Source organism: Rhea americana, unplaced genomic scaffold (genome assembly GCF_003343005.1).
Source record: "Rhea americana isolate MKP2758 unplaced genomic scaffold, rheAme1 scaffold_120, whole genome shotgun sequence".
Taxonomy (NCBI): domain Eukaryota; kingdom Metazoa; phylum Chordata; class Aves; order Rheiformes; family Rheidae; genus Rhea; species Rhea americana.
The window spans coordinates 297,008-306,671 of NW_028185262.1; positions in this window are offsets into that span (position 1 = coordinate 297,008).

The window sequence follows — 9,664 nt, forward strand, 5'->3', positions numbered from 1 at the left end:
GGGATCGCTGCGCCTGGCGGAGGCGCATGCGCGGTGCCCGGAGGTACCGCGCCGCCGCGAGGCGTTTGCGCGGCGCGCCTTGGCTCACGGCGGCGCATGCGCAGTGCCCGGAGCCGCCGCGAGGCGTTTGCGCGGCGCGCCTCGCCTCACGGCGGCGGATGCGCAGTGCCCGGAGCCGCCGCGAGGCGTTTGCGCGGCGCGCCTCGCCTCGGCTGGGCGACGTGAGCGCTCCACAGAGCCGCGGGGTGGCTGAGCTCGGAATGGGCTTCCGGAGATCACCTAGTCCAGCCCCGCGTGGTGGGGAAGCCCATGGCTGGTGTACCTTGAATGTCCTGCAACTTACACAAATTAAATTATTTTAGTATCCGTTGTGGGGGCAGTTGGCTCTTCCCGGAGAAGGTGCCGTGTGGTGGCCCTGGTTCGGGTCACGAAAGCAGGAGCAGCCAAGGCGCTGCTCTGCCGCGGCCTCTCTTCAAGGCGAAGCGGCCACAGAAGTACCCAGAGGATGTTCGCCTCCTTGTGAAGTGATCAAGTGGATTCCGTGCTCAGTGATCACCAGGGGCACACATGTCGTGAACAAGGGTGGGGAGGGTGGTGCACTGTCAGACACCCTGCCTGCTCCATCGAGAGTTTCCCTGGCTATAAATACAAACCAGATATATAAACACAGACCATCTGGGAGGGATGTAAGTGATCTCTTGGTATTTTTAAACAAACAGAAGGGAGTAACTAAAGCAGAGTGCCCTCAGGCATTCGTATAGACATTTCAACCTCAGGAATCTCAAAGCTTCTTAGAAGCTGTTCAGCTTACACACGAGCGAAATGCTGGAGGCTGTGCCACAAAATACATTCTGTGCCACCTCTGACTGGGAAGCGCAGGCGAGCACCACTGCCAGAAAGTGCTTGGGGAAACTGAGCAAGCCATCAAGAACAAAGTAGAGTTACCAAGGAGAGGAAAATCGTTTCAAATGCTGTTTTAAGAGGAAGTTTGCAACCTTCAAGATGTCCTATGATGTATAAAAACACATGAATGATTACAAAATTGCCACTGCAGTTGTGAGGAGGTATCTATTCACTTGACTCGGTTTATGGGGTTTTAATTTGGACAGCCTCCCACCTGAAACAAACACAAAGTTTTTAAATGTCGTAACAACTGTATAGCCTAGCATAAGAAGAAAATCCAGACTGTATTCAGAGCACACCAGATTCAAAGGTTTAAAAGCACATTAGATGCTGCAATCCATCCCAAGATGTGCACAAGCTGTGCAAAGCCCCCACTAATACAACTGGCTTAATGATTCTCCCCATCCCTGAGTCCAGGACCTGTGAAAATGCTGCTCCTAGCAAGTAAACATTTCCTGGAAGCCCCACATTCACTGTACTGTAACACTAAAAGTGAAGCTGTGTGTTAACAAAGAAGAAATAGCTTTCCACGTGTTACTTGATTTCTAACCTGACAGCTTTCCCTCTTTATGATGAATAGACCTTATTTTGTCTGTATGTTAAAAGTGAAGCACTAAACCCCAAAAATGACTGCTGGAACACTGATGAATTCTACATGTGAAGACTGGCCCAATTAATACCGTGTGGTTAAAATATATGCCAAACAGCCTTTGAAGGCAGCCTTTGGAAAACCTGGGAATGAGCTCTTAAAGGACAAGGTTGTCTTAAGGCAGGTTTGAATGCAGCTGCAGGGGGCTACCCTCTAAATGTCAACATGAGCTTTGGGAACCAATTTAAAATGGACGAGTGGGGCAAGGCCTACTTCAGTCAGGTTGCATTGTTTATTTACATTTAAAATCATTCATATTTTTTGAAAATGTGGATTTCAGTAATGCACAAGTGTAGTAAATTTTGCATTTAGTCACTGATGGTGTTGAATGTTGCTCAGCTACTCTCTTCTGCTCCTGATGAAGTGCAGGCAGACATGGAGATTGACAGAAAACAGCTTTTTTAATGAAAACTTTTGGATTTGTGGTATTATGACTTGGATTAAGCCTCCATAAAAATGTTTGGTGGTTATAGCCAACTGTTTCGTATTCAAAATAATGTATGCAGGGACTTTTAGAAGCAAAGCCAAGTAGAAATTGGATCCCAGTGCCCAAAAGGAAGCACTGATTGGAGAAACTCCCATTTTGGGTGCAAATGTTTGAGAGAGAAAGAGAAACTAAAGAAACAGTGAAGAACTCGGGAAGATGTGAGAATTCAGGAACAAGTGAGAATCACAGTTGTCCTGACAGCATAAACATCAAAGACAAGGTAAGTGAAAGCCTTTGGACTGAGTGCTAGATGAAAAGTAGGCTAAAATTACAAATAGAGGTAATTTCCTTGAGATGTTTCTTTCCCCTTTCAGGCAGGGGACCTGAACTTTTAGATTAGAAGAAGGCATAAAAGTATCTATTATTAATTTCTGCTCTTAAATTTCCTCTTAAATTGCAAATGGCTCTGAACTGGACACTACAATGAGGCATTATAGTTACGTATCATGGCACCATCCACTACAACCCTGCCTGAAATCTCAGCTGCAAATGTGCACAATATTCCTCCTAAATATCATGTAGTTTAGCAGTACCTGAAAAGTGCACTGCTAGAGCTAAGTTTACAAATTCATTTACCTCTCCAGGTCCACACAGTACTTAGAAGAAGGGATAATGCACTAATGTGGCTCTCTGTCCTATAGGGAGAAGAGCTTTTGAAAAGCCTCAGAGCACTGAATAGATAAACATTAAGTTTTTAAATAAACACCAAGTTTTTAAATTCCCACTGAACAAACAGATTTTGCATTCAATTCAGCCTATTTAACTCTGTTAAGTAAATACAGCCCAGCTGGAACAGGCAAAACAGTAATATCCTGAGCTATAGTCCACACCACATGGTTGGTTAATTGACTTCTCTTTGCATCTTTACCCTTTAGTCAACTTTGGGCAGGTGAGAACATTCAACTCTTGTAAAAACCAGGTTAGTCTGGTAAAGTACTAAAAGAAAGAATAATGTAGTTTTTGTTAAATAATTTTAGTTTTAGTTGTTCGTTTATCTGAGGAGAGAAATGGTTAATTAGATGCTTGTTTTCCTATTCTGTTTTCTTGGTATGTGATAGTCAAAGAGTTTTGTACCTGTTTCTTCACCTGACAACTGGCAAGGTCTTTGAAGTACATCTAATAAATTTTGTTGGAGTTTGAGACTAGTGGGAATGAGGAAGAGTCGGTTTGTCAAACATTGTCAGTTCTTCTATGCCCCAAATGTGCAGAAAATCATATTTTTCACATGGTTTCAATGAAAAAGTATGAACCATGTCAAATTCACAATTTTGCCTAAGGAGATGAAGCGAATGGGGAACCCCTGCAGGAGCAGGCGTTAAGAGCTGTCCACAGCTCCACAGAACTGTGATTTCTCTCACAAGTGGACACTTTGTTTGGTCCTGTTCCTGTAGAGATTCCAGATAGTCACATGCTATGTGTGAATGGAATGAAATGGACTGAATGGAAATAAATTAAAGGCTCAGGGCAATTCACCGTTGAAAGAACGCTTGGTGTCATCTCTGTAGTCATCAGAGTGAAAGCCAAAAGCCAATGAAGCGTTTGGTTTGTGAGAATTTTGGATGTTTTAATCTAGTCAGGCAGCACGAGTTTAATAAATCAAAACTTAATTTGGATGGAGGCTTTAGAGACAAGTCTGAGATTCAAATGATAAATTTCCTTAGAAAACGTTTAGAAGTATTCACGTTTTGTCTCGTAGGATCTTTTGAAAATCTCAGCTCGTTGGAAGTAAAAAGGTCTTCCCATCTGCTTTTCTATTAAAGCCATAGTCCCAGCTTTAGCAATAAAACATATCTAGAAAACTATTTCACAACTTTTCTCTTTTGAATGTTTTACTACTACAGTCTTTGTAATTTTTAAATTATTTCCCTAACCGGAGCAAAAGTAGAAGAAAAGGAATAAAAATATTCAAATCAAAATTGAGCTGCCACCACTGGATTTAACAGATGAACTTAAAACTGGGTCAGTGACTTAAACAGTGCAGCACAGCACTATGCAAACCATTGTGCATCTTGTGAGAGTATTCTATGCTCCAGCTCTCCTACCCTTTGGAATATCAAATACTTGAAATTTTAAAGAATGAGAAGTGTGCTTTGTTGAAGACCTTTTTTGTCTGTGACAACTCTTTGAGGATCCATTAGCTAGGCAACTAGACAGCTGGGCACAGGAGGGGTGAGGAAAAGGACAGGCTTTAAGACACAATGTTCATGAGAGCAAGCAATAATAAAGAACTTTGCCAAACGCTCCGGCTACAGCAATGGCACGTTCACCACCCAGCAGCCCAGTTCTGCTCTGCCTGCTCCTGCCACCTTCCGGCTCAGCTCCCTGAAGACGTTTTCTGTCTCGGTTGTGGCCTGCATTGTACCCACCACGTGCTCTTCCCTTCCATCGCTGCCCACTCCCCAGCCCTGGTCCCTTGCTTATGCCATTCATATTTACCTCTTCTCTTATGTACAGCATGCAGCATCCAGACCATTTGTTATTCTAACAGAGTATACAATAGGAAACTACTAAAATCACTAAGTAAGGTTTGCAGTGACCTTTTGCTCTGGGCTCAGAGAAGGTGCTTCAAAAAAAGGAAACACTATTACCTGCAATACACTCTTATAACCTTTTCTCATTGCATTGATATATGACAGACACTACAGTCCTGTTTGTAAGTATTTTTAGTTTTTCTATTTAAAAAAAATTTAAATTTTCAATGAAAAGTGCTCTTCTGTTTTGTAACTTATTTTAACTTGTCTGGTTCTATGAATGTTCACCATCACAGTAAAAGCGCCCTATGGTATCATTTACAATGCTGTGCTCCACTTACACCACTGCCTCTGAGCATGCTTGTTAGGACTCAAAATTAAGTATTAAGTTATATCCCCAGAGCCTTCTTTGCTGAGACAGAGCTCCCAGATTTCTGTCCAGATCTCCCAGAGGACAAGAGGAGCCGTTAGTACCTAACAGCTCTCGAAAAGAGATTCCTGAGCCTCCCTCCTGCAGTCCCACTGCACAACAGGAGGAAGTTAAAAATCCACGCAGCAGGCTCTGAAGGAATAATAACACATGCCTGGCTTCCACCTATAAAGGAACCCAGGAGAGCCAGCTTTGGAGCACCATTAAGGAGAAGGGTGATGCATTTTTCTAGGCAGCACAAAGGGAACTTGCAAACAGCTATCTTTCCAGACAGGTATCATGCACGCACTGTCAAGTGTGACCAGCACTCACATACAAAGGCTTTCTGAGATGCTCTCTCTTGGTGTTGCCACATTTTTATCATTTTAGTCAAAGGTCTGTTACAGGCACCTTTCACTTTAGTCCCTTACAGCAGCCACATACACTCCCGTTCCTCCCCAAATCCGTTAATTTGGATCAATGTACTTAAAGAAGTGGAGGAATTCCTTGGAATAGCACGTGCCTTATCACAGGACCCCAACCCACTCAGTGAGCTGTTTGCTGGAAGCAGACTTGGATAAAGTTCAGGGCACGGTGGAAGGTCCACTATTTTAGCTGTGCTTCTTATCAACTTTTAGTAGTATTGCCAAATGGGGAAGTTTTTTTTTAATAACTAGGAAATTTTGTTGAAATTTTCCTCACAATTCACACCTACATTAATGAATGATGCAAAAATGCTATGGAAACATGGTACCCACATCTAGGAATCTATAAAGCCTTTGTGTTCCAGGGATTTTGTAAAGATACTGTGTCCAGAGACACCATCTACTTTGCTGTCAAATCTATGGCAGACTTTCTTCAACTGTAAAAATTCCTTTAACATCTTTAAATAGAAAGTATACAGATGCTTTTCTTCCAAAAATGTGAAATTTTCCTCTGAAGAAAACAGCAATAACAAAACATCTTTGAAGATTTTCAGCTATGAAAGCTGTTTTTCCACCAAAAATTGCAAATTTTTTCTAAGCATTTTTTCATTTTAAGCAAAACTTCACAGAGAAAGAGTAACCATTTTACAACAAAGACTGCTTCCTGCTGTCTCAAAAAAAAAAAACCCACGAACACATTTATTTTCCAGGGCAACATTGTTTTTCTCCTTTTTCCATCTTATTCTAAGGCTAGGATACCTAATTCAGTCAAAGTCATTTTGTGCAGAAAACAAACATAATTTTCTTCATCTAGCATTAACAATCATATGTAGCGTTCCTGCTTGACTCTCAGGCATTGCTGTTATAGAGGAGTTTTGCAAAGCAGCAAATACCAGATCACAGCTGTAAGTACTTCCAAAAACCTTCTCAGACCTTTGTAATGAGATGAGGAGCTTGTAAAATTACTACTAAACAACTATGTTAAAGAAAATTGAACAAAAACTCTGAGCACCAGCTCTCTCTCCCCCTGGGGAAGCCTGTGCTAGAAGAGCGTAATTCACTGGCATCTTCAAGCCTAACCCAGCAGCAACTGCTTTCATTAACCAAGTGAAGAGCAAGAAGCAGAATAAAAAAGGGAATGAAAAGGTCTCCAAATGAGCCATTTGTATTTAATATTCTGTATTAAAAAGGTTCAGACTGGATGAAAGGTGATGAATGGTCTTTTAAACTAGAAAAATAATATGAAATATTGAAGTGGGAGTTTTAAATTCTTAATACTCAGTTCAGTCAAAAGGTCAAACTGAATGCAAGCTCTTGTGAAGCAACTACAGACTGAACAGCAGCCAAGATGCTTTTAAGAAAGGTATCAGAAAGGTATTTCCTGCAACAGGGAGCAGAGAATTCAGCAGCAACTCAGACAAGGCTGTCAAGTCCCTTAGCAGCCCGGCTTTTTAGCAGGCTGTGAACTCCCTGAAGGACAGGCAAGGAAAGTTTAATTATGAATATTTAATTGTTCCAGGAAGGAATTTGCTCATTTTCAATTGGTTTTGCAAATATTTTTCCACATTTGGGGAGATGTAGGTAGAAGACGAGTGGAGTGGGGGATTATAAGAATGGAAATCTAACAGAAGAGAAAATAATGGAGTGTGGGTGCCTGGAGTGGAGAGAGCAGGGGATAGGAGGGAGAGAAAAGGTCTCTTATCAACTTCAGAGGGAGTTGGATGAAGCCTAATTAGGATCCTAATGGATCAGTGGCAGAGTGCAGGTGCAGTGAGGATCGTATTCCCTGGATAGACACCATTTACTACATGTGCACAGTATATTTGATTCCTAACTATGCAAGCTCACTGGAAAGCTCAAAAGCAGCGACAGATATGCAGTTAAACTGTACTGAGAAAAATCAGTTCAGCACTTCTAAATATATCATTGCTCTTTGTCTTGCCTTCTAAAATAACCCAGCCTCTTGACAGCCTGTACATGTAAGGGGTGTGTGTGTGTATGTATATATATGTATGTATGTATATATTACTAGGTTTTGTTTCTTAAATGTAGCTGCATATTCATTCAGGATGCGTCTTTGCTCCAGTTCTATTTATTCCACAGTAGATTTGCAGAGAACATTACATACAATATAATAGATTGTTAAACAGGATTATTCTATACCTCTGTAAGCAAAGACAAAAATAAACCACTGAAAAATGGAAATCCTCAACAGATTAGAGAGTTCCTTTTCCCTGAAAAGTACCATTGGGTACTTTAATGTTTAAATGTTTAAAATGTTTCACCTTCCAGAGCATTACCTGCAGCCTAATCCTGAACAAAAAGACCTCGTGAACAGCTAAACCAGGCAGCCACTATGCTTTGACTGTTATTAGCAGGAACAGGCTGTCGTCTCTGCATCTGACATCCCAGAACCCAAACGGCCACATACGCCAAGAGCCCAGAACTGCCCTTTCTCGGCTCTGTGGCAAGGAGCACCCGCACCCACGTGCTCAAACTGTGCTGCCTGGAACTGCAAAATGCGCTACGGAAGGTCTCATGCTTTTATGCTCCGGTTGATTCTTCCTCCTAGGGTTGACTTAAGCAAACAAAAAATTAGAAGAGGGTCTCAATTTGACAGAGATACAGCAGCAGTCTGAGCATGGAGCTCCTGGGTCTAGCTGAGCCACGACTAATCATCCCTGTGTGACCTTGAGCAGCTCAATCTCCATCTTAGTTACAACGTTCAAAGATGCAGAACAATACTCAAACATCAGTAGAGAAAGATTTTAAAGATTTTTCATCTTTTTTTTCCAATTTCTTTCAAACAGCAGAAACATTCACTCTGATCATATCTATTTGTAGGAGAAATTACAGTAATAAATTCTTTATTACTATGAAATTTAATTATAGGTTAGTTAAGCATCTCTGATCAAAATGGATTGTTTTTTCAATAGATTTTTAAAAAGTATTACTGAACAGCATTACCTGCTTTAAAAAAAGCATATCAACAGTGTTTCTAATCTGGAAACCAACTCTTGCCTGCTTCACACATTGTAACTGCTTGTTAAAAGTGAAATCTTAGATGTTTATTCCAGGATGTTTGTTCCAACATAGAGCAAAGCCATTTTTTTAATGACTCCAAACTTACTCATCACTCACAGGCACAAGGGGTGCATCACTGGAACATGGCTTTCCCAAACTGACAGTGGGAATCTGAATTAGGTCGTTTATTTCCTAGGCTAGTGCGTTAACAACCAGGCTACCCTAATTAAACAGTTCAAAAATGACAGTCACAGTGAAGTCACCTCTGTCAGCATGTTAGATGTCTTCCAGCCTTCGACATCTTCCAGCCATGCTCAATTGATCATAGAATCAGAGAATGGTAAGGTTGGAAGGGACCTCTAGGGATCATCTAGTCCAACCCTCAGCATAGCCCATACGGGGACTGAACCCCACAACTTTGGCATTAGCAACACCACACTAACCAACTGAGCTAAACCTGCCCCCACATCTCAGAGAGCTTACATGTGAGAACATCCATCTTCTGAACCCGTACAGTCTTAGCAGTGAGATGGGAAGGCTGCACACTGCAACCAAATTTGGTAGTAGGCTGCTTGGTAACTTACTCTGCTACGCTAAGGAAGCAGTAGAGTTTCTGCATATAACTCTTAAATTTAGCACTTAGGTTTAGAAACTGTCTTCTGATGACCTCATACCTTCCAGGACGAAGCTGATGTAGCAAAGCAACTATTTTAAACTCTAAACGTGGGGTGACACAGCATTTGAAAAGTTCCTCCTCGGATCAGATTCAGAGACTACTTCAGTGTTACTGTGAAATAGCAGCAAAGAGGTATCTACCAGCAGAATTGCTTCTAGCAAATTCATGAGATCAGACTGCCACCTCGTGGATATGGACTAATCTGAGATTGTACCTGTTCAATGGAAAAAAAAAAAAAAAAAAAAAAAATCTGGGCATTGATGCTGTCACATTTGGTAGAAACAGATGGATTTGTAACACCATCCTCTTCCTTTCAGTCATTAAGCATTCAATGATTATTTTCAAGCTCTTTATCCACACTGAAGATATAGAGGGAAGGGAAGAAATAATAATCTTAACTCAGTGTTCAGCAGTGGAGTTCAAGTCAGTGCTAGCAGCAGTAAAAACAATGCAGTGTTGCTAAACTTGTGCACGTCAACTGGACATAACCTGCAACTGCACCATACTATCCCTCAATTTCTAGGTCTGATAGAGGCATATAAACCCAAAGTTATCATAAAGCTCCTATCTCTTAGCAATTTGTTACATGATCAACATCGAAGGGAGTATGTTGTTGCTTT